This window comes from Canis lupus, chromosome 10 (assembly GCF_048164855.1).
Source record: "Canis lupus baileyi chromosome 10, mCanLup2.hap1, whole genome shotgun sequence".
Classification (NCBI taxonomy): Eukaryota; Metazoa; Chordata; class Mammalia; order Carnivora; family Canidae; genus Canis; species Canis lupus.
Genome location: NC_132847.1, coordinates 28,248,189 through 28,264,174, shown reverse-complemented (window position 1 = coordinate 28,264,174; position 15,986 = coordinate 28,248,189). Strand labels below are relative to the sequence as shown.

General features: G+C 38.1%; 1 protein-coding gene across 4 annotated transcripts in view; it reads left to right on the top strand.

Annotated features, from left to right (window-relative positions):
* The window catches only part of BRD10 (bromodomain containing 10), a 116,240-nt gene that overhangs the window by 45,276 nt on the left and 54,978 nt on the right, over window positions 1-15,986 (top strand). The gene's annotated exons all lie outside the window — the stretch shown is intronic.

Genomic DNA, 15,986 nt, shown 5'->3' with positions numbered 1-15,986 from the left:
ATTATCTTTTCCTCATTGTAAATTCTTGCCTCCTTTGTTGTAGATTAATTGACGATGTAAGTCAATGTAAGTGTGGGTTTATTTCTGGGCTGTCTTGTTCTGTTGATCTATATGCCTGTTTTTTGCCAACGTAATATTGTTTTCATTACTGTAGCTTTATAGTATAGTATGAAATTGTGGGTCATGATTCCTCCAGCTTTCTTCTTTCTTAAGAGTATTTGGTTATTTAGGATCTTTGTGGTTCCATACAAATTTTAGGATTATTTGTTTTATATCTGTAAAAAAATAACTATTGGTATTTTGATAAGGCTTGCACTTAATCTATAGATTGCTTTGAGTAGGATGGACATTTTAACAATATTAATTACTGCAAACCATAAGCATAGTATATCTATTTCTGTTATCTTTAGTTTCTTTTATCAATGTCGTACAATATTTAAAGTATAGGTCTTTTACTTCCTTGGATAAATTTATTTACAAGGTTTTTTTTTTGGTGCAGATGTAAATGTGATTTTTTTCTTTAATTTCTCTTTCTGCTATTTTGTGATTACTGTATAGAAATGCAACAGATTTCTATGTTAATTTTATATTTTGAAACTTTACTGAATTCACTTATTCTAATAATTTTGTGGTGGATTCTTTAGGGTTTTCTATATATAGTATTACATCATTTGCAAATAGTAAAAGTTTTACTTCCTTACCAATTTGGATGCCTTTTAGTTTTTTCTCTTATTTGGTTGCTGTGGCTGGGACTTCCAATAGTATGTTGAATAAAAGTGGTGAGACTGAATATTCTTGCCTTGTATCGGATTTCACATTGATTATGATGTTAGCTGTGAGACTTTTTTCTTTCTTTTTTAATGGCCTTATTATGTTGAGGTATTTTCTCTCTAAAACCATATTATCGAGAGGTTTGTTTGTTTTTTTTCTATCATGAATGGACGTTATATTTTGTCAAATGCGTTTTGTACATCTATCAAGAGGATCATATGGTTTTCATCCTTCTTGTTAATATGATGTATATCACATTGATTTATTTGCAAATATTAAACGATCCTTGCATCCTAAAATAAATCCCACCTGTTGGTGGTGAATGATCCTTTTAATGTATTGATGAATTTGGTTTCCTAATATTTTGTCGATATTTTTCCATTCACAAGGTATATTGGCTTCTAGTTTTCTTTTTATATATATATATATATATACATTTTTATTGAAACTCGATTAGTCAACATATACTATGAAACCCAGTGCTCATCCTTTCAGGTGCCCTCCTCAGTGCCCATCACCCAGTCACCCCCATCCTCCCCCGCCTGCCTCCCCTTCCACAACTTGTTCATTTCCCAGAGTTAGGAGTCTCTCATGTTCTATCACCCTCCCTAATTTTTCCCTTTAATTTTCTTTTCTTTCCCTTATAATCCCTTTCACTATTTCTTATATTCCTCATTAGAGTGAAACCATATAATGATTGTCCTACTCTGATTGACTTATTTCACTCAGTATAATACCCTCCAATTCCATCCACGTTGAAGCAAATGGTGGGTATTTGTCGTTTCTAATGGCTGAGTAACATTCCATTGTATATATAGACCACATCTTCTTTATCCATTCATCATTCAGTAGACATCAAGACTCCTTCCACAGTTTGGCTATTGTGGACATTGCTGCAGTAAACATTGGAGTACAGGTGTCCTTCTGTTTCAGTGCATCTGTATCCTTGGGGTAAATCCCCAGCAGTGCAATTGCTGGGTCGTAGGGTAGTTCTAGTTTTAATTCTTTGAGGAACCTCCACACAGTTTTCCAGAGTGGCTGTACCAGTTCACATTCCCACCAACAGTGCAAGAGGGTTCCCCTTTCTCCACATCCTCTCCAACATTTGTTGTTTCCTGTCTTGTTAATTTTCCCCCCTCTCACTGGTGTGAGGTGGTATCTCATTGTGGTTTTGATTTGTATTTCCCTGATGGCCAGTGATGCGGAGGAGCATTTTCTCATGTGCTTGTTGGCCATGTCTATATCTTCCTCAATGAAATTTCTGTTCGTGTCTTTTGCCCATTTCATGATTGGATTGTTTGTTTCATTGCTGTTGGGTTTAATAAGTTCTTTATAGATCTTAGATATGAGCCCTTTATCTGATATGTCATATCTTCTCCCATTCTGTAGGTTGTCTTATATTTTTGTTGACTGTTTCTTTTACTGTGCAGAAGCTTTTTATCTTCATTAAGTCCCAATAATTCCTTTTTGCTTTTGTTTCCTTTGCCTTCTTAGATGTATCTTGCATGAAGTTGCTGTAGCCAAGTTCAAAAAGGGTGTTGCCTGTGTTCTCTAGGATTTTGATGGATTCTTGTCTCACATGTACATCTTTCATCCATTTTGAGTTTATCTTTGTGTATGGTGTAAGAGGTTGGTCTAGTTTCATTCTTCTGCACGTGGCTGTCCTATTTTCCCAGCACCATTTATTGAGGAGACTGTCCTTTTTCCAGTGGATAATCTTTCCTGCTTTGTCGAATATGAGTTGACCATAGAGTTGAGGACCCATTTCTGGCTTCTCAATTCTCTTCCATTGATCTAAGTGTCTGTTTTTGTGCTGGTGCCACACTGTCTTGATGACCACAGCTTTGTAGTACAACCTGAAATCTGGCATTGTGATGCCCCCAGCTATGGTTTTCTTTTTTAATATTCCCCTGGCTATTCAAGGTCTTTTCTGATTCCATATAAATCTTAAGATGATTTGTTCCAACTCTCTGAAGTAAGTACATGGTATTTTGACAGGGACTGCATTGAACGTGTAAATTTTCCTGGGTAGCATAGACATTTTCACAATATTCTTCCAATCCATGAGCATGGAATATTTTTCCATCTCTTTGTGTCTTCCTCAATTTCTTTCAGAAGTGTTCTATAGTTTTTAGGGTATAGATCCTTTACCTCTTTGGTTAGGTTTATTCCTAAGTATCTTATGCTTTTGGGTACAATTGTAAATGGGATTGACTCCTTAATTTCTCTCTTCAGTCTCATTGTTAGTGTATAGCAATGCCACTGATTTCTGGGCATTGATTTTGTATCCTGCCACACTGCCGAATTGCTGTATGAGTTCTAGCAATCTTGAGGTGGAGTCTTTTGGGTTTTCTATGTACAGTATCATGTCACCTGCAAAGAGGGAAAGTTTGACTTCTTCTTTGCCAATTTGAATTCCTTTTATTTCTTTTTGTTGCCTGATTGCTGAAGTTAGGACTTCTAGTATTCTGTTGAATAGCTGTGGTGAGAGTGGACATGACATCCCTGTCATGTTCCTAATCTTAGGGGAAAGGCTTCCAGTGTTTCCCCATTGAGAATGATATTTGCTGTGGGCTTTTCATAAATGGCTTTTAAGATGATGAGGAATGTTCCTAGAGGAGAACACAGGCAACACCCTTTTTGAACTTGGCCTCAGCAACTTCATGCAAGATACATCTAAGAAGGCAAGGGAAAACAAATGCAAAAATGAATTATTGGGACTTAATGAAGATGATAAAAAGCTTCTGCACAGCAAAAAAAAAAAAAAAACAGTCAACAAAAATATAAGACAGCCTACAGAATGGGAGAAGATATGACATATCAGATAAAGGGCTAGTATCCAAGATCTATAAAGAACTTATTAAACCCAACAGCAATGAAACAAACAATCCAATCATGAAATGGGCAAAAGACACGAACAGAAATTTCACCGAGGAAGATATAGACATGGCCAACAAGCACATGAGAAAGTGCTCCTCCGCATCACTGGCCATCAGGGAAATACAAATCAAAACCACAATCTCACACCAGTGAGAAGGGGGAAAATTAACAAGACAGGAAACAACAAATGTTGGAGAGGATGTGGAGAAAGGGGAACCCTCTTGCACTGTTGGTGGGATGTAAACTGGTACAGCCACTCTGGAAAACTGTGTGGAGGTCCCTCAAAGAATTAAAACTAGAACTACCCTATGACCCAGCAATTGCACTGCTGGGGCTTTACTGTCAAGAATCAGATGCAGTGAAACGCTGGAACACCTGCCCCCCAATGTTTATAGCAGCAATGTCCACAATAGCCAAACTTTGGAAGGAGTCTCGGTGTCCATTGAAAGATGAATGGATAAAGATGTAGTCTATATATACAATGAATTACTCAGCCATTAGAAACAACAAATACCCACCATTTGCTTCAATGTGGATGGAACTGAAGGGTATTATGCTGAGTGAAATAAGTGAATCGGAGAAGGACAAACATTATATGGTCTCATTCATTTGGGGAATATAAAAAATAGTGAAAGGGAATAAAGGGGAAAGAAGAGAAAATGAGTGGAAATATCAGTGAGAGTTAGGAGTCTCTCATGACAGAACATGAGAGACAAGAACTCTAACTGGGAAAAGAACTCTGGGAAAAGAACCAAGGGGTAGTGGAAAGTGAGATGGGCAGGGGTTTGGGGTGACTGGGTGACGGGCACTGAGGGGGGCACTTGATGGGATGAGCAGTGGGTGATACGCTATTCGTTAGCAAATTGAACTCCAATTAAAAAGTACTGTTGGATCCTATTGGCTAGTATCTTGTTCAGACTTTTTTGCATCTGTGTTCATTTTAGGGATATTGGTCTATAATTCTCTCTTTGGGTGGGGTCTGTGTCTGGTTTTGGAATCAAGGTGATACCTTGATAAGTTTGGAAGTATTCCAGCGGTCTCTATCCTTCAGAACAGCATTAGTAGAATAGATATTATTTCTTCCTTAAATGTTTATTAATCGAATTTCTCAGGGAAGCCATCTGTTCCTAGACTTTTATGTATTGGGAGGCCTTTGATGACTGCTTCAATTTCTTCCCTGGTTAATGGCCTGTTCAGGTTTTCTATTTCTTCCTGTTCCAGTTTTGGTAATTTGTGGTTTTCGAGAAATGCATCCATTTCTTCTAGATTGCCTAATATATTGGCATATAAGCTGCTCATAATACATTTTAAAAATCATTTGTACTTCCTTGTTATTGGCTGTGATCTCTCCACTTGCATTCATGATTTTATTAATTTGAGTCTTTTTTTCTTTTAACAAGGCTGGCTAATGGTTTATCTATCTTATTTTCTCAAAGAACCAGCTCCTAGTTTTGTTCATCTGTTCTACAGTTCTTCTGGTGTCCATTTCATTGAGTTCTGCTCAAATCTTTAGTAACTCTCTTCTTCTTGGTGTAGGTTTTACTTGCTGTTCTTTCTCCAATTCCTTTAGGTGTGAGGTTACCTTGTGTATTTGATTTTTTTCCAATTTTGTGAGGGAGGCTTGTATTACAATGTATTTCCCTCTTAGGACTGCTTCTGCTGTATCCCAAAGATTTTGAGCAGTTGTATCTTCATTTTCATTAGTTTCCATGAATCTTTTAAATTCTTCTCTAAGTTCCTGGTTGACCCATTCATCTTTTAGTAGGAAGCTGTTTAACCTCCATGTGTTTGAGTATCTTCCAAATTTCTTCTTGTGAGTTCTAGTTTCAAAGCATTGTGGTCTGAAAATATGCAGGGGACAATCCTAATCTTTTGGTATTGGTTGAGACCTGATTTGTGACCCAGAATGTGTTCTATTCTGGAGAAAGTCCATGCTCTTGAGAAGAATGTTTTCAGTTGCGTTCGGTTGGAAAGCTCTGTATATATCTTGAAATCCATTTGGTCCAGTGTGTCATTTAAGGCCTTTGTTTCTTTGATGATGTTGTGCTTAGAAAGTCTGTCTTTTGCAGAAAGTGCCATGTTGAAGTCTTCTAATAGTAGCACATTATTATCTACGTATGTCTTTACTTTGGTTATTAATTAATTCATATATTTGGCAGCTCCCTCATTAGAGGCATAAATATTCATGATTGTTAGGTCTTCTTGTTGGAAAACCCTTTAAGTATGATATAGTGTTCCTCTTCATCTCGTACTACAGTCTTTGGGATAAACTTATCTGATAGGATGGCTATCAGCTTTCTTTTGAGGACCATTTGGATGGTAAATGGTTTTCCACCCCTTCATTTTCAGGCTGGAGTTTCTTAGGTCTAAACTGAGTCTCTTGTAGAGAGCATATAGATGGATCTTGCTTTCTTTTTTAGATTAGATTTTTTTTTTAATTTTTATTTATTTATGATAGTCTCACAGAGAGAGAGAGAGAGAGAGAGGCAGAGACACAGGCAGAGAGAGAGGCAGGCTCCATGCACCGGGAGCCCGACATGGGATTCGATCCCGGGTCTCCAGGATCGCGCCCTGGGCCAAAGGCAGGCGCCAAACCACTACGCCACCCAGGGATCCCATGGATCTTGCTTTCTTATCCAGTCTGAAACCCTACGTCTTTTGGTGGGATCATTTAGCCCATTAACATTCAGAGTAACTATTGAAATTTAGTGTCATCCTATTACCTATTCAGTCCCTGTTTTTTGTGGATTATTTTTTGGGGGCTTCTCTTTCTTTTATAGGGTCCCCTTTACTCTTTCTTGCAGAGCTAGTTTAATGGTCACTTTTTCTTTCAATTTCTGCTTATCTTGGAAGCTCTTTGTCTCTCCTTCTGTTCTGAATGAGAGCCTTGCTGCATAAAGTATTTTTTGTTTCATGTTCTTCTCATTTAGTACCCCTAATAGATCATGCCAGCCCTTTCTGGCTTGCTGGGTCTGTATGGTAAGGTCTGCTGTTAATCTGGTATTTCTCACCATATAAGTTAAGACTTTCTTGTCTCTTGCTGCTTTAAGGATTTTCTCTTTATTTTTGGAATTTGCAAGTTTCACTATTAAAGGTGAATACGAAGTATTGAATGGTTTTCATTGATTTTGGTGAGGACCTCGCTAACTCCTGGATCTGAATGCCTGTTTCCTTCCCCAAAGTAGGGAAGTTCTCAACTATGATTTGTTCAAATATAGTTTCTGACCCTCTCTCCCCCTCAGTGTTTTCTGGTACCCCAATTATACATAGAATCTTTTTTCTCAGGCTATCATTTATGTCCCCTTAGCCTTTCCTCATGGTCTCTTGATTGTTTTTCTCTTTTTTCTTTCAGTTTCCTTCCCTTTTTTTTTTTTTTTGATTTTTTTGTTGTTGTTGTTGGAGTTCAATTGCCAACATAATGTATAACACCCAGTGCTCATCCCATCAAGTGCCCCCCTCAGTGCCCATCACCCAGTCACCCCATCTTGCTCAACTCCCCTTCCACTACCCCCTGTTCATTTCCCAGAGTTAGGAGTCTCTCATGCTTTGTCACCCTCTCTGATTTTTCCCACTCATTTTCTCTCCTTTCCCTCAACTTCCTTCCTTACCATCAACTTGTCTTCTATGTCACTCACTCTTTTTTACACTTCATTAACCCTCGTCGTTAGGACCTCCAGTTTGGATGGTATCTCATTTATTTGATTTTTAATTTCAGCCTGATTAGATCTAAATTCTCCAGTCATGAAGTCTCTAGAATCCTTTATGCTTTTTTTCCAGAGCCACCAGTAGCTTTATAATTGTGCTGCTGAATTGGCTTTCTGACATTGAATTGTAATCTATATTCTTTATCTCTGGCAGAGAGTACTGTTGCTGATTCTTTCTTTTGCGATGAATTTTTCCTTCTAGTCATTTTCTTCAGTGCAGAGTGGCTGTATGAGCGGGCTGAGTCAAGAATATCATCTATGACCTAAGTAAATTTTCCCCTAGATGATTTTGACGAGGTCAGAGCCTAGAAAATGAAATGCAGATCAGAACAAAATAAAACAAAAGGACCAAAAAGTGAAAAACAAACTTTAAAACAAATAGTAAGAAATAGAAGTCCAAGAATCCCAAAGAAGAAGGAAAAAAAGTAAAGTGGAAAAATAGAAATTACGAAAAAAAGGGAGGCGGTACTGGGAGATGGTGGTGGTGAAGAAGTTGTAGTGGAGGGAGAATGTAGTCTACCTGAGGGGTCCTAGAGGGTGATCTTGGTTCTGAGTGTATTAAGTTTTATATGTTAGAAGATGGTCAATCCTAAATTTATATAAACCAGCAATACTTGTAGAAAGCTGCAACATTGACCACCAAAATATAAATGACAAAAGAGGGGGGCAGAATGGGAATGAAGGGAGAATATAATCTCACAGAATGAACCAGCTTGGTATTCCACTTGGTGGTTCTGTGTGTATGATGGTCATGTTTTAGAAGTTACTAATCTCTGCCATTTTAGAAGAAAATGAGGCAGAGAAACAAAAGACTCAAAAAAACATATCTTGTATATCTCCCAAAATTGAATTGAGTACGTTGAAGGAAATCCAGAAGTGAAAAATATATCTAAGACATGTAATTGTAGAAATATGAAAGTCAAAAAGGAAGAAACTTAAAAATGAAGTGGTGGCAAAATATTGTAGTTAAGGTGGGAAAAGAGGGAAAATATTGGAAATTTTTAGTCTGATATAAAAACAAGTTGTAATGAGAAAAGGAAAAAAATTTTTTAAAAAGAGGGGGACGGACCCTCTAGTTCTATATACTATATTATTCCCTTAATATTCCCTTGGCCCTGGAGCTTTCCAGCTCTGCTTTGTCAAGAACTTGGCTCTTACCCTGTTCTTCCAGCTGGTCTTCTGCTATGCTGATTTTCAGGTATCTGTGCCTGGGCAAGGATGCCTGGCTCCCTGCTGGGTGCAGGGCTTAGCGTGAGCTGTTTATCCTATGAGGCCTTTGTTCCCTGGCAGCCCCGCCTCTCCAAGGTACACGTGAAACAAGGAAGGAAAACAACAATGGCTGCACCCAGATTTCCAGCTCTGGAGTCAGTCAGCTCCCTGCTAGTAACTAATGCAGTCTCCCAGTACTCACTGGCCTAGATGCTCCTGGCGGTGACGCAGGTGCACTGATCTGCACGGCTTATATGTCGCGCAGTTGCAGGAGAGTCCTTGCTGTCCCATGTCCTCCCCGCTTCTGCCTGTTCCAGGGGTAATGCAGGATCACCAGCTTTGTCTGCTAGGGGGGCGTGGCTCCCGAAGTCAGGAGACTCAGCCACTTCTGTCCAGAGCCGGCCCACCTAACCAATCGCCTTCAGGGCTGCAAGCACCAACCCTTTACCAAGATCCGTAGGCGGTTTGTGATGCACTTTCCTTTTTGCTCCCGTCCTCTAATAGTGACTCGGGAAATCTGGAGGCTTCACTGCCCCTCCTAAGATTTTGCCCGATTTCCCTAAGTACTTTTCCATCCAGGGAAAATTCCGGGACACATTTTTAAAGTTCCTGCCTCTCCAGGGCTGGGCTTGACTGCCCTGGAGGCTCTCGCCACTCTGCTTTCACCTGGGTCCTCAAGGTGGCCCTCCCCCACTTGATTTTTTATTTTTTTCCACCTTCCTACTTTGCTGGAAGTGAAAACGTTTCTGTAGTGTTCTGGCTGTTTTCTCTTTAAATCTAAGGTCAAATTCGTAGGTGTTCAGGAAGTTTTGAAAGTTGTCTAGGTAAGCTGGTGGGTCCAGGTGAGTTGAGGACCCCTATTCTTCTGCCATCTTGCCCCTCCCTCCCTCTTTCTTTAGTATTGTGCTTGAATTCCTTTATTTTTTTGTATGTCTATTACAGGTTTTTGTTTTATGGTTACCAGTGGATTCATATATTACATTTTGTGTGTATAGCAATCTATATTTAAGTTGATGGTCATTTAAGTTCAAACACATTCTAAAAGCACTAAGTTTTTATTTCTCCATGTAATGTCATATTTTACATCTTTTTATTTTGTGTATCTCTTGACTAATTTCTAGATATAATTTATTTTTCTACTTTTGTATTTTAGCCTCCATACTGGCTTTCTAAATGATTAATCTATTACCTTTACTATATGGTTGCATTTACCATTGAAATGTTTTCCTTTCATAATTTTCTTTCTTCTAGTTACGGTCTTTTCTTTCCACTTAAAGAATTCTGCTTAAATATTTCTTATAACACTGGTTTAATAGTGATGAACTCCTTTAGCATTTGTTTGGGGGATTTCTTATCTCTCTCAACCTTGTTGGATAGTTATTCTTGGTTGCAGGTTTTTTGCTTTCAGCACTTTGAATGTATCATGCTATTTTCTTCTGACCTGAAAAGTCTCTGCTGAAATAGCCTTATGGGTTTCCCTTACATGTAACTGTTTTTCTTCTGTTGCTTTTAGCAGTCTCTCTTTATCTTTAATTTTTGCCATTTTAATTATAATGCATTTTGATTGGACCTCTTTGGGTTCATCCTGTTTGGGCTTTTTTTGAATCCTGGACCTGGATGTCTGTTTTCTTTTCCAGATTAGGGAAGTTTTCAGCTATTATTTCTTCAATAAGTTTTTTGCCCCCTTTTTCCTCTTCTCCTTCTGGGATCCCTTATAATGTGAATGTTACTATATTTTATAATGTCAAAGAGGTCCCTTAACCTGCTCTCATTTTGTTTTTTTGGTAGATTGTTTCTGTTTGGTTGCGTTCAGTTACCCTGTCTTCCAGATTACTGATCTATTCTGCATCCTCTGACTTGCTTTTGACTCCCTCTAGTGTTTTTTTCATTTCACTGATTGTATTGTTCCTCTCTGACTGGCTTTTCTTTATATTTTCTATCTTGTTGAAGTTCTCATTGAGTTCATCCACTTTTTCTCAAGGCTAGTGAGTATCTTTATGACTATTACTTTGAACTCTATTAATCATTTTGCTTATATCTGTTCTGTTTAGCTGTTTTTCTGTTATTTTTATCTTGTTCTTTCATTTAGGACATGTTACTCTGTCCTTATTTTTTTTCAAACTCCCTGTGTGTCTTTGTACTAATTAAGTAAGTCAGCTGCACTTTCTGGCCTTGTAAGAAGTAGCTTCCTGAGGGGCGTCTAGCTGGCTCCGTCAGAAGAACAAGCAGCTTTTCATCTTGGAGTTGTGAGTTTGAGCCCCATGTTTGGTGTAGAGATTACTTAAATAAACTTTAAAAAATTTTAAAAGAAGTGGCCTCCTGTAGAGGTCCTGAGGGTACCCTGTAACACAATCCCCCCCCAGGCACCCAAACTAGGCGCTCCATCGTGTCCCCCATGTGGAGTGCACATTCCCTCCAGTTGTGACTGAGCCATTGCTGTGACAGCAGTGGTAGGAGCAGTGGGGCCCTAAACTAGCTGGCTGCAGTTAGCCTCTGTAACAGCTACAGGTGTATTGAAGATCAGGGCTTGCTCATTGTACAGCCAGCTAAGAGGTCTGGCTGCAGAAACTATGGACACTATGGACACACTGGCATATAGGGTTATCTCGTCCTCCACACATCCCTCACCCCCATCCAGGGAGTCGTTTGGAGTGGTGTCAGTCCCAGCTGGAACTGCCTAATGGTATGGCAGGGCAGGGGCTGTTTCGGAAGGTTGCATTCTTGTGTAGGCAGGTTGAGTGGCTTGGGTCTGCAGGGTAATGCCAGGGCAAGGCCCATTTTGCTAGAAGGACTGATGAAGAGTGATAGCACTACCTCTCTAACTGCATCTGACTATCTACACTGGGAGAGGGTAAGAAAAATGGTGCTTGGTAGAGCTTTTCTCCCTGGAGAAATCTACGTATCCTTGCCGTTCTGGCAAAGGTCCTAAGATTAGTCAATAAATCTTCCCAGGCACTTTTCAAAATACTACTTCTGTGCTGTGCCTTGGCCAAGCTATTTAGCATACTGGCTTTTAGGGGCAGGGACATGGTCTTGCTGTCACCTTCTTGCTCTCCTGGAGTTAAGCTCTGTTTATTTTTAAAACTCCTGGAGTTAAGCCTCACTAATTTTCAAAGCTAGCTAGATGTTACGGAGACTTGTCTTACCCATGTGGATCCCCAAGGCCAAGGTGTAGTGACTAATCCCCTCACTCCTCTGTCCTTGTGATATCCCTCCCATTTGTGGTTAGTTTTGCCAGGGCTTTGGTTCCTGATTGTGTGTCTGCCTCTCCTACCTTTTTCAATGGGTGGCCATTCAGTGACTACCTATAGAAATCTGTTCTGCCAGTCTTCATGTCATTTTCAGTTAGTTCCATGAGTTAGATGTAGTTGCCTTGGTGTCTAGGATGAGGTGAGCTCAGGATCCTCCTGCTCCACCATCTTAAATATATTCTTCATTTATAAATTTCCCTCAAAATACTGCTTTGGCTGCACCCCACCACTTTTGAATATTGTATTATTTTTTCTTCCATATTTCCATCTCTGCTACTCTGAATATCATAAAGTCTATTATTTTAGTAGTTACCCTAGAAATTTTCACATTCGTTATTTACTATCAAAGCCTAAAATCAATCTATCAATCCATATTTTTACCCTCTTTCTGATTAATGCAGAAACCTTGGAATACTTTTTTTTTTTTAAGATTTTATTTATTTATTCATGAGAGACACAAGGAGAGAGAGAAGCAGGCTCCCTGCGAGGAGCCTGATGTGGGACTCAATTCCAGGACTCCAGGATCATGCCCTGAGCCGAAGGCAGACACTCAACTGCTGAGCCACCCAGGCACCCTGGAATACTTTAATAGTTTTTTGCACAGTTTATTTCCTATTGTTATAATGTATTTTAATTCTATCTTCTTTTTAAAGTCTATAAACAGGGGCACCTGGGTGGCTCAGTCAGTTAATCTTCAGCTCCGGTTGTGATCCTGGGGTCCTAGGATTGAGCCCCATTTTGGGCTCTCTGCTCAGTGGGGATCCTGCCTCTCTCTCTCCCCATCCCTCTGCCCCCTCCTATTCATGTTCTTTATCATTGTCTCTGAAGTAAATAAAACCTTTTTTTAAAAAAGAAAGTCCACTAAACATTTTTATCATTATTTTATACCATGAGTATTTAGATTATATATCACCACTTTTTTGCTCTTTTCCTGTCTCTGATCTTTAGGCAGAGAGGCCTGTCTTCCCATCTGAAAAACATCTTTTAGAATTTCCTGGGATCCCTGGGTGGCGCAGCGGTTTGGCGCCTGCCTTTGGCCCAGGGCGGGATCCTGGAGACCCGGGATCAAATCCCACGTCGGGCTCCCGGTGCATGGAGCCTGCTTCTCCCTCTGCCTGTGTCTCTGCCTCTCTCTCTCTCTCTCTCTCTCTCTGTGTGTGTGACTATCATAAATAAATAAAGAAAAAAAAAATTAAAAAAAAAAAAGAATTTCCTATAGATGGGGTCTGTTCATCACAAATACTGAGTTTTTGTTTGTCTGAAATATTTTAATTTTGTCTTCCTTTTTGAAAGTTATTTTTACTCTGAATATGAATTTACATTGATAGTTATTTTTTAAGTATATTAACTATATTCCATTGTCTGTTGGCCTTCATTATGGCTATTGAAGAGTTAACTTTTTTCATTTTTTGTTTTTCATGTTTAGAAGTTCTCTTCAGTTTCTTTCCACAACTGCTTTGTTGTTTTTTGTAGTCTTTTTTCAACCATGTTTTCAGTTTCTTTTCACTAAACGTCGTATTTTGTATGTTCTATAATTCCTATATCTATAGTTTTGAGGGGCCATTATTTTTTTCGTGCCCTTCATAGTACCTTATTTCTTTTTATATTTTGTTAATCTTTGTGACCTACGTTTTTGTCACTATATCAGTGGGGATTTTTAAAGATCTAGGTGTAAGTTACACTTCCTTAGAGATTTTTTTTTTTTTCTGTTTGAGTACCAGACAACAAATTTGGCTGAGACCACATTAAACTTCTTTCTTAGTGTGATGTTTTTCTGAGCTCCCAGAAATGTGAATGGCAATAGATCCATGTGAGAATCAGCTTATAGTTACAATTTCTTAGGAGAGATTTTATTTTTTTCCATCTACCACATCTATTGTGAAGACAATTTTTCTTATAGCCCCTTAACTGGGGACGGGAAGGGGCTGTTGTTTCTGGTACAACCTTCTACTGATTGTATGGGGTTTCAGAGTCCCAGCTTTGTATTTAGGAAACCAGATTCTACCAGCCCACCAGCATCTCCATTTAGTAAAAGGTTTAAAGTCTTCAAAACTGTAAGTACATTTGAAAAAAAATTGAATTTTATGGAGATTATCTAACATTGATTGTTTAAATATAATCAGTACGCATAAATGTCCAATCACTTATGAAAGGTTTTTTTTTAATTGTTTAAAATAAACCAGGACTACTTGATAAGATAATTTGTTGTATCTGTAATACCAAGGTAGCTATAGTGTGATCCTTTAGCTAGAAGTATATAAGTAGGCTTGTTTTGTAAAAGAGAATGTTCTGATATTGCCAGAGGGGTATTCTTACTGTGTATTTGTTTTGCAGATAACACTGTGAGAGTACAGATGAATAGCCAGTGGTCAGATACCATGCCTATTATATTTTCCCTCCTTTGTTGTTGTTATTTCTCCTTCCCAAACTTTATGTTTTCTTTTTTTGGCAACTTTATTGAAATATAATTGATGCACCATACAATCACCTATTTTAAAGTATAAAATTCAGTTGCTTTTATTGTATGCACAGACTTGTTCACCCATGGCCACAGTCAGTGTTAAAACATTCATCACTGGAAAAAGAAAGACCACTAACAAGTCATTCTCAAAACAAAACCAAAATACCCATTTTCCATTTCCCTCAAGCTCTCCAATCTTAAGAAACTATGAACCTACATTCTATCTCCATAGATTTCTGGACATTTCGTGTAAATTAAATTATACAAATGTAGTCTTTTGTGGATGGCTTCTTTCACTTAGTATCATAGTATCAAGGTTCATCTATGTTGTAACATATATCAGCACTTTATTTTTCTTTTTAATTGCCAAATATTCTATTGTACAGATATGCCACATTTTATTTATTCATTGTGTAATTGATGGACATTTGGGGTGTTTCTATTCTTTGGCTATTGTGAGTAATCCTGCTATGAACATTCATATACAGGTTTTTGTGGGGATAGATCTTTTCATTTCTCTTGGGTATGTACGTCCCTTAGATCATGTGGCTACATAATAATAGCCAGCTTATTTCCCAGTTGTGTAATATAACTTCTTTCTTCCTTTCTTTCTTTATTTAAAAAGTTTTAAAATTTAAATTCAGTTTAGTTAACATATGATGTATTAGTTTCAGGGGTAGAATTTAGTGATTCATCAGTTGCACCAGTGCTCATTACATCAAGTGCCCTCCTTAATGCCCATCATCCAATTACTCCATCCCCTCACCCACCCACCCCCTACAACCAACCCTAACCCTGTTTGTTCCCTATAGTTAAGTCTCTTACGATTTGCCTCCCTCTCTGTTTTTATCTTATTTTATTTGATAAAATAAGTCCCTTCCCTTCCCCTATGTTCATCTGTTTTGTTTCTTAAACTCCACACGAGTGAAACCATATGTATTTGTCTTTCTCTGGCTTATTTCATATAGCATATAATACCCTCTAATTCCATCCCTGTCATTGCAAATGGCAATATTTCATTCTTTTTGATGGCTGAGTACTATTTCATTGTCTATCTGTCTCACATCTTCTTTATCCATTCATCTGTCAATGGACATCTGGGCTCTTTCCATACTTTGGCTATTGTGTACAGTGCTGCTATAAACATTGGGATGCATGTGCCCCCTCGAATCACTATTTTTGTGTCCTTTGGATAAATACCTAGTAGTGCAATTACTGGGTCATAGGGTAGTTCTATTTCTAATAGTACAACTTCTTTATAATTTTGCTTTTGTCATATGGTTAAAAGCTAACACTGACCAGTTAGCCCTGACAAATACAATCTTAGTATAATTTTCTAAGAGTGGAATTACGGAGTCGAAGGATGTAAATACCTTTTTAGCTCTTAAATGACAACATATTACTTTTAGAAAGTAATCTTTGCTTTTGTTTAATAAATATGCTTAAAATTTTTTTTCATTTATTTGGAAGTTTATACATATCATAAGGTGAAGAATTTTACTTTGGGTGGCAGTTATGTCAATGATAAAACCCAGGATCAAATTATATGTATATTTCGTCATCTAAAGACAAAGAGTGTACATCTTAATGGGACACTGTTCTGATGCTAAAAACTGGAACAGCTAGTTGCCTTGTTAACTGAAGATTAATGTTACACTAAAAACTTAGTATTTTTAGTATTTTCTATTTTAATAAGAGTATAATTTGTCA